This window comes from Ovis aries, chromosome 20, assembly GCF_016772045.2.
Source record: "Ovis aries strain OAR_USU_Benz2616 breed Rambouillet chromosome 20, ARS-UI_Ramb_v3.0, whole genome shotgun sequence".
NCBI lineage: Eukaryota > Metazoa > Chordata > Mammalia > Artiodactyla > Bovidae > Ovis > Ovis aries.
The window spans coordinates 44049038-44069134 of NC_056073.1; the positions used below are offsets into that span (position 1 = coordinate 44049038).

At 39.7% G+C, this 20097-nt stretch overlaps 1 protein-coding gene and 1 long non-coding RNA gene across 2 annotated transcripts in view; one reads left to right on the forward strand and one right to left on the reverse strand.

Moving 5' to 3' along the window:
• Window positions 1-3908: 3908 nt before the first annotated feature.
• Window positions 3909-6723, reverse strand: LOC121817352 (uncharacterized). The gene is made up of 2 exons (XR_006057197.2): window positions 6455-6723; window positions 3909-6016 (listed from the first exon to the last, which is right to left on the reverse strand). It is a non-coding gene; the product is annotated as an uncharacterized LOC121817352 (long non-coding RNA).
• Window positions 6724-14915: 8192 nt separating this feature from the next.
• Window positions 14916-20097, forward strand: part of NEDD9 (neural precursor cell expressed, developmentally down-regulated 9) — a 272334-nt gene continuing 267152 nt past the window's right edge. The window contains exon 1 of the mRNA XM_060403510.1: window positions 14916-15127. The gene's annotated coding sequence lies outside the window, so the exon portion shown is untranslated. The remainder of the gene's footprint in view (window positions 15128-20097) is intronic.

The following is a 20097-nucleotide window of genomic DNA, read 5'->3' on the forward strand; positions in this document are numbered from 1 at the left end:
AACATTATTTATTAATAGGCTATACTCCAATACAAAATAAAAGTTCTAAAAATACCTATCCAAAAAATATAATAACCAAAATTAAGAACTTATTGGATGGGTTCAATAGCAGAAAGTTTACAGCATATCTATCCATAAGCACACAAGATCGCCAGGAGAAATATCAACAACCTCATACAAATGTCCTTCAATAGGTGAATGGATGAGTGAGTTGTACCACAAAATATGTGCAAACTATACAATCAAATACTACTCAGTAATACAAAGTAATAACAAAACTACTGGTACACTCACACAACTTGAATGAAGCTTAAAGGCATTATGTGAGTGGGGGGAAAAAGCCAGTCTCAAAAGATTGCATATTGTCTGGTTCCAGAGCTCCATGTTTTGGTCAGAAGCCCAAAAAGGGGAGCCCCAGGAAACTGAAGACCAAACTATAGTGACGGAAAACTGATTTATTCTCAGCAATTGGGGTGAAGGATGGCTTTGACTAAAAGGGGATAACACAGGGAATTTGGGGAGGTGATAGAATTATTCTGTATTTTCATTGTGGTGGTGCTCACATGAATTAATGCATAAAATGCATTAAAATGCATAAAATGTATCAAAAAGTTCAATTTGAGTGCATCTTAAAATACAATTTTTTTACAAAATCAGTGAGCCACATTTTCTTCACTGAGGAGTTTCAGTTTTTTATCTATTGTCCTGGAATGGACTGTGGCTAAGAGAAGCTAACTTTGTTGTTTTCATAGGTACCTGATATTTTTGCTTGAGTGCCCACAGAATTATTTTCTTATCTGGGAAGTCCAGTAATTTTACCAGGAAGCATCCCAGACGTCTAAGACAAGAAGCAACAGTTAGAACCAGGCTTGGAACAACAGGCTGGTTCAAAATTGGGAAAGGAGTACGTCAGTTGTCAAAGGAGTACATATACTGTCACCCTGCTTATTTAACATATACAGAGCGCATCATGCAAAACGCTGGGCTGGATAACTCACAAGCTAGAATTAAGATTGCCAGGAGAAATGTCAACAACCTCAGAGACACAGATGGTAACACTTTAATGGCAGAAAGTGAAGGGCAACTAAAGAGTCTCTTGATGAGAGTGAAAGAGGAGAGTGAAAAGGCTGGCTTAAAACTCAACATTCAAAAAACTAAGATCATAGCATCCAGCCCCATCACTTCATGGCAAATAGATGGGGGAAAAGTGGAAACAGTGACACATTTTATTTTGGGGGGCTCCAAAATCACTTTGAATAGTGACTTCAACCATGACATTAAGATGCTTGCTCCTTGGAAGAAAAGCTATGACAAACAGTGTATTCAAAAGCAGAGACATCACTTTGCTGACAAAGGCCTGTACAGTCAAAGCTACAGTTTTCCAGAAGTCATGTACAAATGTGAGAGTTGGACCATAAAGAAGGCTGAACACTGAAGAACTGATTCTTTTGAATTGTGGTACTGGAGAAGACTCTTGAGAGTCCCTTGGACAGTGAGGCGATCAAACCAGTCAATCCTAAAGGAAATCAACCCTAAATATTCATTGGAAGGGCTGATGTTGAAACTGAAGTTCCAATACATTGGCCACTTGATGCTAAGCTGACTCATTGGAAAAGACTCTGATGCTGGGAAAGATTGAAGGCAGGAGGAGAAGGGGGTGACAGAGGATGAGATGGTTGAATGGCATCACTGACTCATGGATATGAGTGAGGGAAGCCTGGAGTGCTGCAGTTTGTGGGGTCACAGAGTCAGACACCACTTAGTGACTGAACAACAGCAATCTCAGAGTTAATCATTTTGAATCAGTGTTTTCCTAAGACATATTATAGGTTTAAGTCTTTGCTTATTCCTCTGAAGTGCAGTTTCAAATGATCTTTTTTGAATATTTCTCTTCTTCCATTTGTTTTGGTCTCTTCTTAGAAGAGATCTTATTTGTCTGTCTTCCTTAGCTGTCATTTCTTTTTTGGTCCTTTTGGACTGTTCATTTCACTCTCATTGTGCTCACTAATTAATTAAAGGACATTATTCTGCCCTTCACTGTGTCTGCAGAAGGGTCTGTTATGTTTCAGGCCACTTCTGTTGTACCCTCACTCTGGATTTCTCTTCTTTCCAAGGTCTGCCAGTTCTTATGTCCTCTCGTTCTGTTGTATTGACAGATATTCTCCAATCTCTTAATTCTCAACTTCAAGCTCTATGTTTCATCAGCTTTTTAGAGTCCAGTTCAGCATTACTAAGGCCTGGAAGACCATATGTCAGCTAGTCACCCTTTTTCTTTCTCTCTGAACTCTTTGCCTTCCGCTCTTTGTCTGCTGCATTTTAGCAACCCTGACCTTCCTTGCTCTTCCTTCCACTCTCGAACACACTCCATCTCAAGGTCCTTGTAGCCACTGACCTCTCTGCCTGAAACACCCCACCCCAGAGGTCTGCACAGCTTGCTCCTCACTAAACTGCTCTTAAAGAAATCTACCCAATGCCAACCCACAGTATAGATCTTCCATGATATCTCAATAGTGTCCCTACCATTGAAGACTTCAGCACTGGTTTAAGAGAATAAAACACACATTAGAAACAGTAAGAAGACAGGTAACAACCTGTGACTGAGTATACACGAGCATTACATAGTTATGTACACAGACGTGAGAAACCCGGATGCAGGTCAGGCAGCAGCAGTTAGAACCGGACACGGGACAGCAGGCTGGTTTCAAATCAGGAAAGGAGTACATCAAGGCTGTATATTGTCACCCTGCTTATTTAACTTATATGCAGAGCACGTCTTGCAAAATGCCAGGCTGGATGAAACACAAACTGAAATCAAGATTGCCAGGAGAAATATCAGTCACCTCAGCTATGCAGATGACACCACCCTTATGGCAGAAAGCGAAGAAGAACTAAAGAGCCTCTTGATGAAAGTGAAAGAGGAGAGTGAAAGTTGGCTTAAAGGCAACATTCAGAAAACTAAGATCATGGCATCCGGTCCCATCATTTCATGGCAAATCAATGGGGAAACAATGGAAACAGTAAGAGACTTTATTTTGGGGGGGGCTCCAAAATCACTGTAGACGGTGACTGCAGCCATGAAATTAAAAGATGCTTACTCCTTGGAAGAAAAGCTATGACCAACCTAGACAGCATATTAAAAAGCAGAGACATTACTTTGCCAACAAAGGTCCATCTAGTCAAGGCTATGGTTTTTCCAGTGGTCATGTATGGATGTGAGAGTTGAACTACAAAGAAAGCTGAGCACCAAAGAATTGATGCTTTTGAACTGTGGTGTTGAAGAAGACTCTTGAGAGTCCCTTGGACTGCAAGGAGATCCAACCAGTCCATCCTAAAGATCAGTCCTGGGTGTTCATTGGAAGGACTGGTGCTGAAGCTGAAACTCCAGTACTTTGGCCACCTGATGTGAAGAACTGACTCACTGGAAAAGACCCTGATGCTGGGAAAGATTGAAGGCAGGAGGAGAAGGGGATGACAGAGGATGAGATGGTTTGGTGGCATCACTGATGCAATGGACGTGAGTTTGAGTAAGCTCTGGGGGTTGGTGATGGACAGGGAAGCCTGGCGTGCTGCAGTCCACGGGGTCACAAATAGTCAGACGTGACTGAATGAGTGAACTGAACGGATATATGTGAGTGTATTATGTAAGCGTATATAATATGATACATAATATAATACACACTATCTGTTATACATGTATATAATGTACAATGTATATAATGTACAATTTTAGTATGTATTCTGTGTAACATGTATATAATATATGTCTTATGTATTATAAGAATAGTATATTATATATATTTTATATGTTGCATAATATTTTAGTGTACTTAGGAAATATATTACATATATTATGCCCTTTTATATATGCATACAATGCAAGTGTGTACTCAGTTACAGACATATATATATTCCATAAATGCTGATGGTTTTATAAGAATAGGACAGGATGAATCACAGCCATGTGACCCAGTTGCAAGTTTGAGAGAAGGTCGTATTATGTAGGGCACTCCACTTCCTCTCTCAGTTCCCCCATCTCTCCTGATGATCAAAGGAATGGGAGACTGTGTCTTCAAATCAAGCTAACACATCCTGATTGAGAAAGGAGTGAGTTGGGCAATGGTTGAACAGATGTCATCTCTCAGAATCAGGCCAAGAGTTCTGTGTAACCAATGAGTTGCACAACCAAATGCAACTTCCGTTCTGCAGCCAGGCAGGGCACATTTTTTGCTTCTCAGAATCTGGGCTCTGGGGGAGCCTCCTCTTTTATTGCAACCTCCTTCTATTTATCCTGGATTTCTAAGCTCAAATAAAGTGCAGGTTAGTGTTTCACTGTGAAATATGGTGTACAGAATGCAATAGAAGGATGGGTAAAGAATTTGATTTACTCCATGGTGAAGGTTAAACAGCAAAAAAATTCATGATTCTTATGTACTAAAAAGCCCATTTTAAAAGATCTCATTTTAAGCAAAGTGACTTTTTTGTTAATGGTCTATTTTTTTTTGTTTGGATGGAAACTCCAGGAAAGTTAAAATGGGAACAAATTAAAGATGACCCTTTCCCCCTTTGCTTGTCCTTCCTCTCTGAAAATCTGAACATGATGTGAATAGTTTAGTAAGCATTTTAAAATCATTGTTTATTCCTTCCTGTTCTTTGTAAGCCTTTGGAAAACAAAGCCGTTTCTTTCTTGTGTAGCCTGAGGTATGAGATATAAGGAGGAAAAAAATAAAGCCATGTACTTAAATGGCTTACTTAGAAATAGCTGAGTGGATTTCAGTTGGAAATTCACCAGTAAAAATTCCATCATTGCTTCCATGAGTAGCCAGTTAGGCCTTAAGTGTTAACATATCTGGAGGAAAATTGATATATATTTGTTTTAAAAAACTTTTGTCAAAACACGTGTCTAGTTTGAAGTCATCAGCGTTTGATGCCAACAAGTTTGATATTCTATTTGAAATCATAATGTTTTCTTCCAAATTTTGGTATTTAAGACTACTTTGATAAATATTTGGTACACTTTTTTAAAATGCCCTCAACCCTCAATGGTGCTAATGTTTATAATTCCAGGGTGGACTTGGCACTTGGAAATAGAAGTTGCTTGGTGTCACGTCAGTTGAATACACAGCCTGGGAAGATATGTATTTTGATAAAGAATGAGGTGTGTCATAATTGGTGAAAACTTTGTCTGTTTGGTTTGAAACTATGTGGTTTGGAAGAAAGTTAAAAGGTATTTGTGGTAATGGCAATGCCATCAGAAGAGCAGTCTACCCTCCAGAACATCGTCTCTGAAGGATAATATCGTCCTGGGACTGTAAGTGGTAGTAAGTCGTTAAAGTATGTTGTCTATTACTTTATAGTCTCATCTCTTGAAATCTCTCATTTGCGCTGGATTTGGTCTTTGACAAAGATTATATTATCTCCAGATTCTTTAGTCTATCCCTCTCTCTGGAGACTTTCTTTATTTTCTGTTTCAATATGCAAGCCTAAGTGCTGTTTAAAAAGAAACAATAACAACATTTACTTTACCACATGTATGACTTATCTAGGACCACTTTTTCCTTTCTTCCACACCAAACTGTTCAAAGAAAAATATATGACAACATGTAACTGAGCTGTTGCAAGGGGACAGACACTGAGCTAAGCATTTTTAATATTATATTTCCAACCTTCCGGTTACCAAGAATATTGGTTTACTGGAGCTGCCATAACAAAATACCACAAAACGGGTGGCTTAAAGCAACAGAAATGTATTTTCTCACAGTTCAGAAGGCTAGAAGTTCAAAATCAAGGAGTCAGCAGGACTGTGTCCTCTCAGGTTCCTGGGAGAGAGTCTGTCCTGGGCGGTTCTCCTAACTTCCAGGGTTGCCCGCCGTCCTCAGCTTTCCTTGGCTTGCAGCTACAGGTTGACTCCAGTCTCTGCCTTCATCCTCAAGTGGTTGTCTTCCCTGTGTGTGCATCTCTGTCTGTCCTTTCCTCTTCTTATGAGGCCAGCAGTCATATTGGAATAAGGGCCCACCTGCTGTAGAATAACCTCATCTTTACTAGTTTATATCTGTGAGAACCCTGTCTCTAAATAAGGTCACATTCGGAGGTTCTGGGAGGGATGTGAATTTGGCGGGACGCCGTTCTATCCCATGCATGGAGACTTAGGGCAGCGTCTGTGTGTTAAGTTGCCTGGTCTGGGTGGAGCCAGGATTCAGGTGGAGTTGCTCCCAGAGCCTGTCCTCCCAGCTGCTTTATAATTCCGCCCGTGTCCTCTGGCTCACTGTCTCAGCTCCTTCCCTCCCTTGTCTACGTGATCTGGTCTCCAGTCCCAGATGGCTATTGGTTATTAACTCTTCTCCTAAGGTCCTCATCTTCTCGCTCCTTCACCCCCCTGGCAGCACCAGTGACAGAGTCCTCCTCCTTAAGCACCCTGCTGCTTCAGTTCTCTGATAACACCATTTTTTAGTCTCACCTCCATCTCAGATCACGTGTTTCCTCTTCATTGGCTCACTTTACTTGTCCTGTGCCCTCCGTGTGGGTGCCTGCCAACTTGCGTTTCTCTGCTCTCTCCTTCACATCCCTTCTTTGATGAAGCCTCCCTCGTTCTCTTGGCTTCAGCTGTCGCCTCTGTGTCACTGACTACTAAATCTGTGTCAGTCTTCTCCAAGCTGTCTGCTTCCCTAAGCTCCAGCCTCATATATCTCTCAACTCCTTTCACCAAGAATTTCTACTATCACCTCTGACTCAGGTTGCTCAAGATCAGATAGTTTTCTTTCTTGGAAAGCGCTCATTGGTCCTCCTTAACACTGCCATCATCGCCTCGTGGAAGGATCACTATGGCAACGCCCTAGTTACCATGACAGACTCCAGTCTTCACCCTTCCCAAGCATCTTTCATGACCTTGCTCAGCTGCTGCTGCTGCTGCTACATCGCTTCAGTCGCTTCGGTTGCACTGACTCTATGCGACCCCATAGACGGCAGCCCACCAGGCTCCCCCGTCCCTGGGGTTCTCCAGGCAGGAACACTAGAGTGGGTTGCCATTTCCTTCTCCAATGCGTGAAATTGAAAAGTGAAAAAGTGAAGATTCTCAGTCGTGTCCGACTCTTAGCGACCCCATGGACTGCAGCCTACCAGGCTCCTCCGTCCATAGGATTGTCCAGGCAAGAGTACTGGAGTGGGTTGCCATTGCCTTCTCCATGCTCAGCTAATCCCCCCAAAGCAATTTTTATCCTGTTAGCCCTCTTCTCAGCATTTCCCTGTGTTCTTCATGTTTAAAATTCTTCTCTTTTTTTCCATCACGTTCTCCCAGTTCTCTTTCCTATGACTTCCAACGCTAGTAAGGTTCACTGCTCCTCTTCAAAACTAAATGTATTCTCATCTCCACACTTTGGCTTATGTTGTCTACTTGAACATTTATCCTTTCAAATCCTGTCTCTTCCTTCAAGTCCCAAATCTAATCCAACTCTCTAGGAAGTTCTCTCTGCCTGTTTCAATTTCAGTTCATTTCAATGGAGCCCCAAGAAGGGAATGACGAAAAAGTTGTCAGAAATGCAAGATGCATGCTCTTTCTTTGTTTCCTCTGGTCTTGGCTTCTTTGTTTGCTTTTTTTTTTTTTTTTTTCCATTTCTTACCGCTGCATCTCAGGACTTCTAAAAATCAGCGTGAACATCCTTGCACAGTGTCTGGAGTTATTACCGTTGTTCTGTGTCTCTTCCTAACTACTTTACCAGGTAAAGGAGGGCATCTTTTGTTTTTATCACATCTACATCACCTAGCCAATGTCGACTATTTATTGAATATGTTTTGTTTGATTCACCTAATTTAATAAAGTTTCACCATAGTTTGAGAATGTGAAGAAGCCAAGTTTCTAAACCTAGTATGTTCTACAAATTGGTTTTATAAACTAAAAATATTTCACCCAAGGTAGAACAGAGTCTGCAATATGAATAGTAAAGATAGTTTCTAAGTCATGTGATAAAAAAATAATATTAGGACATTTTAGGGTTGTGTTACTTCTCTGTCTTTGGTTTTCTAGACATATCCTTTGAACTACACTAACCAATACAAATTACATTGGTAATGCCGGAATTGTTTAATTTAGCAATGTGAGTGAATTTTGCCTTTAGTCACTAAAAATATGTTGTGTAAATTTATGACTCACTCAAGGCAAATTTTTGAAAACAGAACTCATCGACATTCAGAGTCCCAAAAACTGAAGTGCATTATTCTCACAGTATTAAAATTAGTGACTACCTTGGGAATGATCAGATCAGATCAGTCGCTCAGTCGTGTCTGACTCTTTGCGACCCCATGAATCACAGCACACCAAGCCTCCCTGTCCATCACCATCTCCCGGAGTTCACTCAAACTCACGTCCATCAAGTCGGTGATGCCATCCAGCCATCTCATCCTCTGTGGTCCCCTTTTCCTCCTGCGTCCAATCCCTCCCAGCATCAGAGTCTTTTCCAATGAGTCAGCTCTTCACGTGAGGTGGCCAAAGTACTGGAGTTTCAGCTTTAGCATCGTTCCTTAGTAAGACAAATAAAACTTGATTTCCTTTCTAAGAACAACACAAAGGGATTAGAGTTAAAAACTCACCTGAAGGAGTCACTGAATATCAAATCCTATGCATTTTCTGACAATGTGCTCTCTCAGATCAAGAAAGTACACATAAAAGTTTGACATTGATATTTCAAAAGAGCAGAAATGATCTAGGTAACAATACAGTCAGCACCCTAGTGAGTGAGCGGGGACACTGCAAGTTGACAGCTAACATGGACCCTCAGAGGGAGGGAATAGATGAGAGAAGGACTTCCGTCCATGGGCAAAGCCAAAGGATACTCGGAACAGGAACAGGGTTTATGAACAAGGTTGGTTGTTTATGGGATAAAACTTCCCATAGTCCATTTCGTTTCTGTGTTATTTGGGCTTCTTTTAACAAAAACTTGATTTGACAAGAAAAGAGTGAGAAGTTGGCTATGACAATGATTGAGGGGTTTCACAGAACCCAGAGGCAGGAATGCACCTAGAGTTGTGAAAGGAAGTAAAATCAGCAATTAGCAGCTGGCAGAATCCAGGAAAAGCTCTTGGTTCATATCTGCTTCTCCTTTTTCTGCATTTACTTCCTTCTTCTTTCTCTTTGAAGACTCCATTTCTCCAGTCTTCAGTCTCTAGTTGTAGGCAAACTTTCCCCCAAACTTAATTTTGAAATTCCTGAGTGACAGCGTTATTGGCCCATTTTGTTCAGGTTGTCAGAACTTGAACAATCACTCGTGGCCTTGGAACAGATTTTCTGCTATAAATTTGGCTGCCCAGAGATGGCTTCTGTGGTTTTCCTTGTAACAGGATATTTTAAAATAATTTTGAAATGCTCAGTTTTGTGACCTGCCGTGAATTTCATCAGGGGTAAGAGAACAACTAAACACACAAAATAAGTTTAAAGTAAGAGTTTAAAATAAAATGTTCCATGATTGCTTCCCTGAGTCATGCTTGTTCAGTAGTACAGTTACATTTTGGATAGGGGAGGTTGGCAGATACACCAGAAATAGATGTCTGTTGGAAGTGCAATCTGAATGTAGCTTACAATGAAAATTTATGTCTTTAGGAAATGCGATTACAAGTGTCATAAAAATATGTTGAAAGCTAATATTGTCATATTATAGGCAAACAACAATAATAATAAAATCTCAGAGTCTTGAAAAAATAAAATTACATGCAAAATAATATTAGGTTAAAAATACATCATACAATTTTTATAACACTAGATACAAAAAGACCAACCCCAAAGGTCAATTTGGATGATTTCTGGGTTGTGTAATCATGAGTAATTTTTGTTGACTTTATGCTTTAACATATGAGTTGTCATAAATGAAAAACTAGCCTTTGTAACTTAAAAAAGTTATTTTCTAAAAGGAAAAATTGTCAGTGGAAACATTATTTTAATAGTGGAAATGGTGCTTTGCTTCTTTAGCAGCTGAGCCACAGGGAAGCCTGATGCTACATTACTGATGTGTAAATAGAAAAGGAAAACATCAGATTAGTGTATTGAACAAGGGCAAAGCTGAAGAACATCCAGGTGCCTTTTGAATAAGCACTTCCCGGTTGAATATCTGTTTATTCCAGTACTTTTCACTCTATTATTCCTACCGGGATAATCCCATGGACAGAGGAGCCTGGTGGGATATGGTTCACGGGTTCGCAAAGAGTTGGACAAGACTGAGCATTCATTGAGAAGATTTTGCTTGCCCCAATGTATTACTCTGGTACCTTTGTTGAAAACTAATTGATTCAGTGTGAGTCCATTTCTGGGCTCACTGTCCTGTTCCGTTTATATTTCTCAGTGCTTATGCCAGTATCACACTGTCTTGATTTTATGTAGCCTTGTGTGTGTTAGTCACTCAGCCAAGTTCAGCTCTTAGCTACCTCATGTACTATATAGCCCGCCAGGCTTCTCTGTTCATAGGATTCTCCAGACAAGAATACTAGAGTAGGTTGCCATTCCCTTCTCCAGAGGATCTTGTTGAAATAGTGTAAATCCTCCAACTTGTTCTTCTTTTTGAGGTTCACTTAAGTCTTCTAATCCATGAACATGGTGTTGATACACATAGCCATTTATTTAGACTTTCCTTAATTTCCCTCAGTAATGGACTGATGCTAAAGCTGAAACTCCAATACTTTGGCCACCTCATGCGAAGAGTTGACTCACTGGAAAAGACTGATGCTGGGAAGGATTGGGGGTAGGAGGAGAAGGGGACGACAGAGAATGAGATGGCTGGATGGCATTACTGACTCGATGGACATGAGTTTGAGTGAACTCCGGGAGTTGGTGATGGACAGGGACGCCTGGCGTGCTGCGATTCATGGAGTCGCAGAGTCAGACACGACTGAGCGACTGAACTGAACTGAACTGAATGTTTTGCATATTTTAGCAGAGAGATCTTGCATGTTTTAGTTTATTTCTAAATATTGTATGTTTTAGTTGCTTTTGTAAATGAAAAATTTTAAAACTATCAAATCAGTAAAATATAAAAGAACAATTGATTTTAGAATATTGACAGTGTACCCTGCAGCATTTAAAAATTTGCTAATTAGTTCTAGTAATTGCTTATAGTTCAGTTCAGTCGCTCAGTCGTGTCCAACTCTTTGTGACTCCATGGACTGAAGCACGCCAGTCTTCCCTGTCCATCACCAACTCCCAGGGATTACTCAAACTCATGTCCATCGAGTCAGTGATGCCATCCAACCGTCTCATCTTCTGTCGTCCCCTTCTCCTCACTCCTTTAATCTTTCCCAGCATCAGGGTTTTTTCAAATAAGTCAGTTCTTTGCATCAGGTGGCCAAAGGATTGGAATTTCAGCTTCAGCACTAGTCCTTCCAATGAATATTCAGGACTGATGTCCTTTAGGATGGACTGGTTGGATCTCCTTGCAGTCCAAGGGACTCTCAAGAGTCTTCTCCAACACCACAGTTCAAAAGCATCGATTCTTCGGCACTCAGCTTTCTTTATAGTCCAACTCTCACATCCATACATGACTACTGGAAAAAACATAGCTTTGACTAGATGGACCTTTCTTGGCAAAGTAATGTCTCTGCTTTTTAATATGCTGTCTAGGTTAGTCATAGTTTTTCTTCCAAGGTGCAGGCATCTTTTAATTTCATGGCTGCAGTCACCATCTGCAATGATTTTGGAGCCCCCCAAAATAGTCTCTCACTGTTTGCATTGTTTTCCCATCTATTTGCCATGAAGTGATGGGACCAGATGCCATGATCTTAGTTTTCTGAATGTTGAGTTTTAAGCCAAGTTAAGTTGCTTTTAAGTTCCCTAGAATTCTCATGCAAACACATTATGCTCTTTATTTCATTTTCTTGCCCTAGACCACTGGCTGGGGCCTCCATTACAACATTAAAAGGATATATCTTTACCCTATGTCCAGTCTGAGAGGAAAACCACTTATTCTCTCACCAGTGAGCATTATATTAACTGTAAGATTTTCATAGATATCCTTCATCAGGTGGAGGAAGTTCCCTTCTATTTCTGGTTTACTTAGAATTCATTTTAATGCTATGAGAGTTTTTAAAATCTGTCGAGTGCTTTTTACACATCTATTGAGAAGATCCTATGGTTTTGTTCCTCTAGTCTATCACTATGATGAGTAATACTGATTGACTTTTGAATATGAATGAAACCAACCTTGCATTCCTGGGATAAACTCTGCTTTGTCATGGTATATCATTCTTTTAATATATTGCTGGATTCTACTTGTGAATATCTCATTAAGGGGTTTGCATCTATGGTTATAGAGGGGTTTTTTGTGTAATTTGCTTTAAGAAAATAAAATTTACATTTAGAAAGATTAAAACACATTGTACAAAATTTTTCTCATCAAAATAGCAGCAACAATTTCTGTATTATTCCTCTAAAAGAAAAAAGACCTCTATTTTTCCCAGGTAACTTTTATAAACCAAGACAATGTAGTAGGTATGGTCATGGAAAGAAAACTAATAGATGGTCAGTAACTTAGGCTACAGACTCTATCTTGACCATGAAATAAAAGTGTTCAATGTACACTTGCTAGAAAGACTATGCCTCAGTTAAAGAATAAATTCAATGAATGATTGTATTAATAAATAATATCCAGAAGTAGAACCACAGTAGATTGTTTTCTATTTGATCTTCAGTTTTGTTTTTTTTTTCTTTACGCTCACTTAATGGAGACAAAATCTACACTGCAGTCTGTCCTTGTTTGGTGAGCTCAGAGTTTCTTCTTATTGGTAATTTTCTTAACTGCCCATTACAGATTTTTTAATCACATACTGAAACACCTACTCGTCAGTGGTCAGTCCTGAGCTTTATTGCAGTATTTTATGAAATATATTCCTTCTCCCCATGCCTCGCCAACATTTACTTCCTCAAAGAATTGGAAACTAATACCTCAACATTTGATTTGTGGCAGTAGTAATGGTCTATTTTAAATGACTCAACTAAAATGTCCCCAGAGTATCACCAAGAGAAGTCACAGAGAAATGAAACGGTCTTTCAGTGCTGTCTTCTGAAATGAGAGGTCTTTGGAGACTAAAAGTTCAAAAAGTGGCCTCTTATCAGGTAGTTTATCAACATTTAATGCATTCAGTGGAAGGTCCAGAAGCAAATATTCAGTGATTAAATGGCCTATATGCACCTTAGAGCTTTTCTTCCAAATATCAACTGTAAGGATAAAACCAATTTTTAAAACTTCTAGATATTTTCAGTGGTTTTTGAAAAATGCTTGGAGGAAACTCTGGCTTAACTGTATTGTTTGATATGTGTTTCTACCATTAAATTAAGATTATATTTTATATCAGGGATTATGTTAAAGTTATTTGACCTCTGGTCTGTTGAAATATTTCTTAATTATGCTTAAGATGCTGTCATCTAATTTCACTGCTCTCATTCTCAGACTTCATCAAGGAAGAATATATGGGATCTTCAGCCATGCATGTGTGTATGTATTAGTTGCTCAGTTATGTCCGACTCTTTGTGACCCCGTGAACTGTAGCCTGCCAGGCTTCTCTGTCCGTGGAATTCTCCAGGCAAGAATACTGGCGTGGGTTGCCATTCCTTTCTCCAGAGGATCTTCCTGACCCAGGAATTGAACTCTGATCTCTTGCATTGCAGGCAGATTCTTTACAATTTGAGCTGCAGAGAAATCCTTCAGCCATATATAAATAATAAGAAAAAAATTGAAGTGAGACAGGTAGGGGGCTTTGTACATGGTTAATGGATGCTCTATGTCTTTCCCTCCGTGTTTTGTTTGATCCTGCTTCCCAGGTGGCGCTAGTGGTAAAGAACCCAACTGCCAATGCAGGAGACCTAAGAGGCCTGAATTCGATCCTTGGGTTCGATCCAGGGAAGAGCCCCTGGAGGAGGGCATGGCAGCCCACTCCAATATTCTTGCCTAGAGAATCCCATGGACAAAGGAGCCTGGTGGGCTACAATCCATAGGGTTGCAAAGAGTCAGACATGACTGAAGCAACTTAGCACGCAGCACCAACAGCAAAGGTTGGCAGAGAGTGTGTTGAGAGTGGATTAGTCACTTTGCTACATGTTGGCATGGTGTTGACTGTGAGCTGTTCTGTGACTGAGGCTGTAAGAGATAAGCATTTAAGAATGGTGAGGTGCTATTCTAAGAAAATATCTGTAAGGTCCTGAGTAATGTGCCTCATTGTTGGGACAGCAAGTATTTGTTTACAGTAATTCTCAAGGGTTAGTGGAGATTATCTTGCTGAGCCCCAAGGAAGTTCTAGGAAATTCGACTTAAAATCAAGTCTGGTGCTGCATCACGGTTTTTTCAAATCAAAATTTACAATAAATATAGATATTTTCCATCCCTTCATATAATGCAATTCAGCAGTAAAGGTGCTGGCAGCAAAGAAATATCGGAAGTGTGGCCCTGGGAATTTTCCCAAAGGCTATTTTTAAAAAATAGGACATTTTGATGAACAACAATGATAATTAAAATGAAAAATCTGTCAGTGCACTACGGGGAACAAAATCTCAACCAGCTATAAAGTTATTCTAGCTAACATTTGTATCATTATTTATGCCATCTAAACATAAAGCAAGGATTTGCAGGAGTTCTACAAAAATTCCAAAAGCATTATACCCGCTATTCATGGAGAATGGCAAATTTGCTTTGGTTCATTTGCCTTTTATCCCTCACTGTTCTAAAAGAGAACAGATATTACATTGTTGAGCTCTATAGCAGTTGTGATCAACAGAAAAAAGAACAAACATCTTTAATTGTTCACAAAGCAACAGATAATTCCCACAACAGACACTGCTTCTGACAACCGCATATTTAAGGCAGAGGAAAAATAGACTGTGTACATACCATGGGGTTATTCCCTAAAAGTCTAGTCAGCATGACTTGCATTCGGGGGAAAGTCCACTAGACATAATCTAAGCCAGACCGCATCAGTGCATGTTTGTCCCCTGCTCTTCCATTAGCACGGAGTGAAATTTCACAGCTAAAATGTCTGCATCAGCTTCTGAAGGAAGAGAGTCCGTATTCCTCACTGTGACCTTGATTCCCTGATGAACCTCAGCAATACTGGTGATTGCTCTTCCCCCGCTATGCCCATCTTATTATCAGTGATAATGGAAGAGGTGAGTCTCTCACTTTCCTATTTCTTTCCGGTGACACTCTCGCCATCTCCAGCACCTATTTTTGCTGTGTTTTCAAAAAGATGGATGTGTCAGTTGCCGTTGTCTCAAAGCATTTTCTCAGAACTGCCTGGCCAGAAAATCCTCTGCACGCCAGAAGGAGAAAAGAGACCTTTTGAGATATTTGTCAGCTTCATTAACCCAGACATGTGCTTTATAAAAATGGAACTTCCGATAAAGATTTTAGGCACTCTTCGACCTTATTCTCTGCATAATTTAAGGATAAAAAAATCTTATTCTTTGCCTTCTTCTTCTGCATCAGCGTTCCGAGGATTGCTATAGGTTTCCTTCCTTTGTGTTTGTTCCAGTTCAGAATTTTACCATTTCCTTTTTCTGTTTGTATTTCTGATTTCATGATCACTCCATTATTTTATTCATCTTCAGTGTCCCCATGTGGGTTGTTCGTATGACTGGTGACATCAATGACTGCTGGCATAGCATAATCTCAAAGAACTCTCTCATAAGTACTCGTTTTACAAGCCATCAGTTACTTAAGGCATTTGGCAATAATGTTTGCTTAGCAGATCAAGTGGTTTATCTTCTAAGTCGTGTATCTTACATTTCTTTGCCGAATTCTGGCTTCTGTCTAGATCTTGCAGGAACCTGAAGAAAGTCACATGGGGCTGCATCAACTTCCTTGTTCAGTTGGGGACAGTCTGATGATGTCGCCCACCAGCTAACCTGTTCTTCCCTTCCCTCCCCGCAGTGTGTGTGCCTGTTGGGGGAGGGAAAAGGAAACCAGACTAGGTAGCCAGTTGGAAACGACCGGTGTTTTTATTTTCTTTCTTTTTTTTTTTAAATGACTGTGTCAGATTTAGTACCAGGGTCTAGCTGACCTCATAGAACACATTGCAAAGCGTTTCCTCATCTTCTGTTTTGGAAAACATTTATGTAAGTTTGATACCTTTTCTTACCTTAATGTTTAAAAGAGTTCACCAGTGATACCATCTGACCCTGATGTATTTAAGGAAAGAGTTCAATCACAAATTCAGTTTACTTAATAAATGCATTTTCAGCAATATTTCCTATTTCTTGTTGTGTCTGTTTTGGTAAGTTGCATTGTTTAGGAATTTCATCTAGCTGTTGAATTTATTAACATCAAATTGTTAATAATATATGTAGCATCTGTAGTATATTCACACATTTATTCCTGGTGTTAGTGGTTTTTCTTATTTTTTTCTTGATTAGCCTATGTAGGGCTTAAGTATCAGTTGTTCAATCTTGTCTCTTTGTGACCGCATGAACTGTAGCCTCCAGGCGCCCCTTTCCATGGGATTTCCCAGGCAAGAATACTGGAGCTGGTTGCCCTTTTCTTCTCCAGGGGATCTTCCTGACCCAGGAATCAAACCTGGCTTTCCTGAACTGCAGGCAGATTCTTTACCATCCGAACCATCAGGGAAACCCATGTGGGGGGTTTCAAATTTGTTATTCTTTCAAAAGGAAAAAAATGTTTTGTGTTAATTTTCTCTGTCATTTATGTTTTCTGTTTCATTGGTTCCTTTTCTTTACTATTTCCTTCATTCTATATACTTTGGATTTATTTACCTTTCTCCACTTACAATGAGGTTATGTCCCAATAAACCCATTGTGAGTTGAATATATCATAGAACTCCTCTGTAGTAATTCCTCACAGGAATTAAAAAACATTTACTTAGTTATATTCAAAACAATATATATTTTCTTTTGAGTTTTTTAATTAAGAAAAAGAAGAGCAACTCCTGATATGACTCAGAAGCAACCGCGAAATCAGATTTCAATTCATGTAACCTATCCCTTGGTCAAAATAGTAAGTGATACCAAAGAAATATCTGTGTGTCAACACATTTGATTATGCACTGCTTTTCTTTTGAAAATAGAAAATCTCAGGTGTCAGCATATCAAACAGGAACTACAAAAATGTTCTCCATTAGGTTTTGGACAGGTAACATTCATTTGCTTTTAAACATGTTATAAAAGCTGAAGGTTTTACTATATAAATCTTGTGGTGGCAATTTGTACCACCCACCAGTTTTAGAGGCTCCATGAATGATTAAAAAGAGTTTCACGTCTTTGTGAGGCGTCTTAGGAACCTAATGATTTATTTGTGTTCCAACTGCTGCCTTTTCTCCCTTTTGTGTCTTGACAATTCTTATCATACATTCCTTACTGGTGATTTAGTAGACACAGTGAGCAGATCTTAACTTTAAAATTATACAGCTCCCTTATTTAAAGCTGCAGGCTATCTGTTCCAATGTCATTTTGCTTCTTTAGCAAACTTTCACTGATACCTTGTTATATACCAGATACTGTTCGGAACTGGGGGCCCCAAGAAGCATTGTCCCTTTTTTTTTTTTTCATGCGTTTATAGTCTAGTGGGCATCAGAGAAATAATTGTAGTAAGTTTTCTAATAGAGAAATGTTCGAGCTGCAAGGGGAGGCAACCCAGGCAGTCTTCAAAGGAAGAGATGACATTTCAGTGTGATATTAGGAGTATGCAAAATGTTATAGCTCAGTAAATTGAACCCTTATGATTTTTGCATTTAAATGTATGTAAATTTTATCTGAAAAAACTAGCAAGTTATTCAGCTCTAGTTAATAGGAGTGCTTTTTGCAGGGATATGGGTTGGCAATTCTGAAAAGTCCATCTGTGTATTATAGGCTTTATTTATATATATGAAATAAATATGAAATATGTGTTTATTGTTAAGCATATTGATTGTGATAAATATACTCTTGTTTATAAGAAAATTTTCTCATAAAGATAATCCATTAAAGTAGTTAGGATAAAAGGTATAATAACTCCAACCAGTTCTCAAATAATTCCTAAAATATGAATATACATATATGGATAGAGAAATATATATAAGGAGAAAGGCAGAGAGAATGATAAAGCAAATGAGGCACATATAAATAATTGATGAATCTGAATGAAGGTTATTTAGGAATTTCTTTTTGGAGAAGGCAATGGCAACCCACTCCAGTACTCTTCCCTGGAAAATCCCATGGATGGAGGAGCCTGGTGGGCTGCAGTCCATGGGATTGCTAGGAGTCGGGCATGACTGAGCGACTTCACTTTGACTTTTCACTTTCATGCATTGGAGAAGGAAGTGGCAACCCACTCCAGTGTTCTTGCCTGGAGAATCCCAGGGATGGGGGAGCCTGGTGGGCTGCCATCTCTGGGGTCACACAGAGTCGGACACGACTGAACCGACTTATCAGCAGCAGCAGCAGGAATTTCTTTCACTATTCTTATAACATTTGTTTAAATGTTAAGCTATAGAAAAATTAAAAATTATGGTTTCTCTTAAGGATATAAAAAACTATATTTTAAAAAGAAAACATCACTTCCACCATGAAAACAAGAAAATACAAGATAAACTGTAAAAGTATAGCTCTCTTTGAACCCATCAGAGGACTAAGTTTTCAAGATGGCCAAGAAGTCTGAAATTTAAAGAAGACAGGCCCTGCTGAGGATGTAGGCACTGTCACACATGGGTCAAAGCACGAGAGTGAGAGAAGTTAGATGCCATATAAGTGAAATAAAAGGAAAGAATGGGACTGATAATATTTGAAGAGCTAACAAAACTAACATAAGGAAAGGCTTCAAAATGCATACCCAGGAAGCACAGGAAATGTGAGGAAAAAGACATCCATCCACCTAGACAAATGACAGTTAAACTGCTGGAAACCAAAGACACAGAGAAAATCTTATAGACAGTCCAAATAAAATGACAGCAGATTTCTCATCCCAGAAGATGATGGAGTGCCATCTTTAAAATAACTGAGAGAAAAAAGAAAAACCTACCAGCTCAGGATTCCACACCTTTCAGAAATTAGGTCAAATGTTGATTTGTACAAACAAAAGCTGAGAGAATTCATTACCCAACAGCTAAAAAGAAAATTTAAAGTACTTTAGTGGAAGGACTACAATACTAGAAACTTACCTGTACACAAGAAATGAAAATCATAGAAATGCTAAAGAGTAGGGTGTGGTGGTTAATTGTTTGTGTAACTAGACTGAGCCAAGTGGTGTTAGATTGTTTCTGGTCTGCCTGTGAGGGTGCTTCTGGGTGACATTAGCATTTGAGTGGGTGGTCTGCCTGTGAGGGTGCTTCTGGGTGACAGTAGCATTTGAGTGGGTGAACTCAGTGATCCCTGACATTGCCCTTCTTGGTGTGTCTGATCATCATTAAATCACTGAGGGCCTGAAATAAAAATCTGAGGAAGAGAGTTTGCCCCTTTTGCTTTCTGCCTGCATGCTTGAGCTGGCGCGTCAGTCTTCTGCCCTTGATCTGGGATTCATACCACCGACTCCCCCAGTTCTCTGGCCTTCAGACTCAAACTGGAATTGCACTAGTGCCTTCCACAATCAGCTTGCAGACAGCAGACTGTGCAAGTTTTCAGCCTCTATAATCATGTGACACAGTTCCTCAGAATCTCTCTCTCTAGGTATAGAGACATCAGTCAATTCAGTTGCTCAGTCATGTCCAACTCTTTGTGACCCCATGGACTTCAGCACGCCAGGCTTCCCTGTCCATCACCAAATCCCAGAGCTTACTCAAACTCATGTCCATCGTGTCAGTGATGCCATCCAACCATCTCATCCTCTGTCATCCCCTTCTCTTCCTATCTTCAGTCTTGCCCAGCATCAGGGTCTTTTCCAATGAGTCAGTTCTTCACATCAGGTGGCCAAAGTACTGGAGTTTCACCTTCAGCATCAGTCCTTCAAAAGAATATTCAGGACTGATCTCCTTTAGGATGGCCTGGTTGGATCCCCTTGCAGTCCAAGGGACTCTCAAGAGTCTTCTCCAACACTACAGTTCAAAAGCATCAATTCTTCGGCGTTCAGCTTTCTTTATAGACACAGATAGATACAGATATGGAGATGTATAGATATAGATATCTAATGGTTCTGTTTTCTATGGAGATAAATA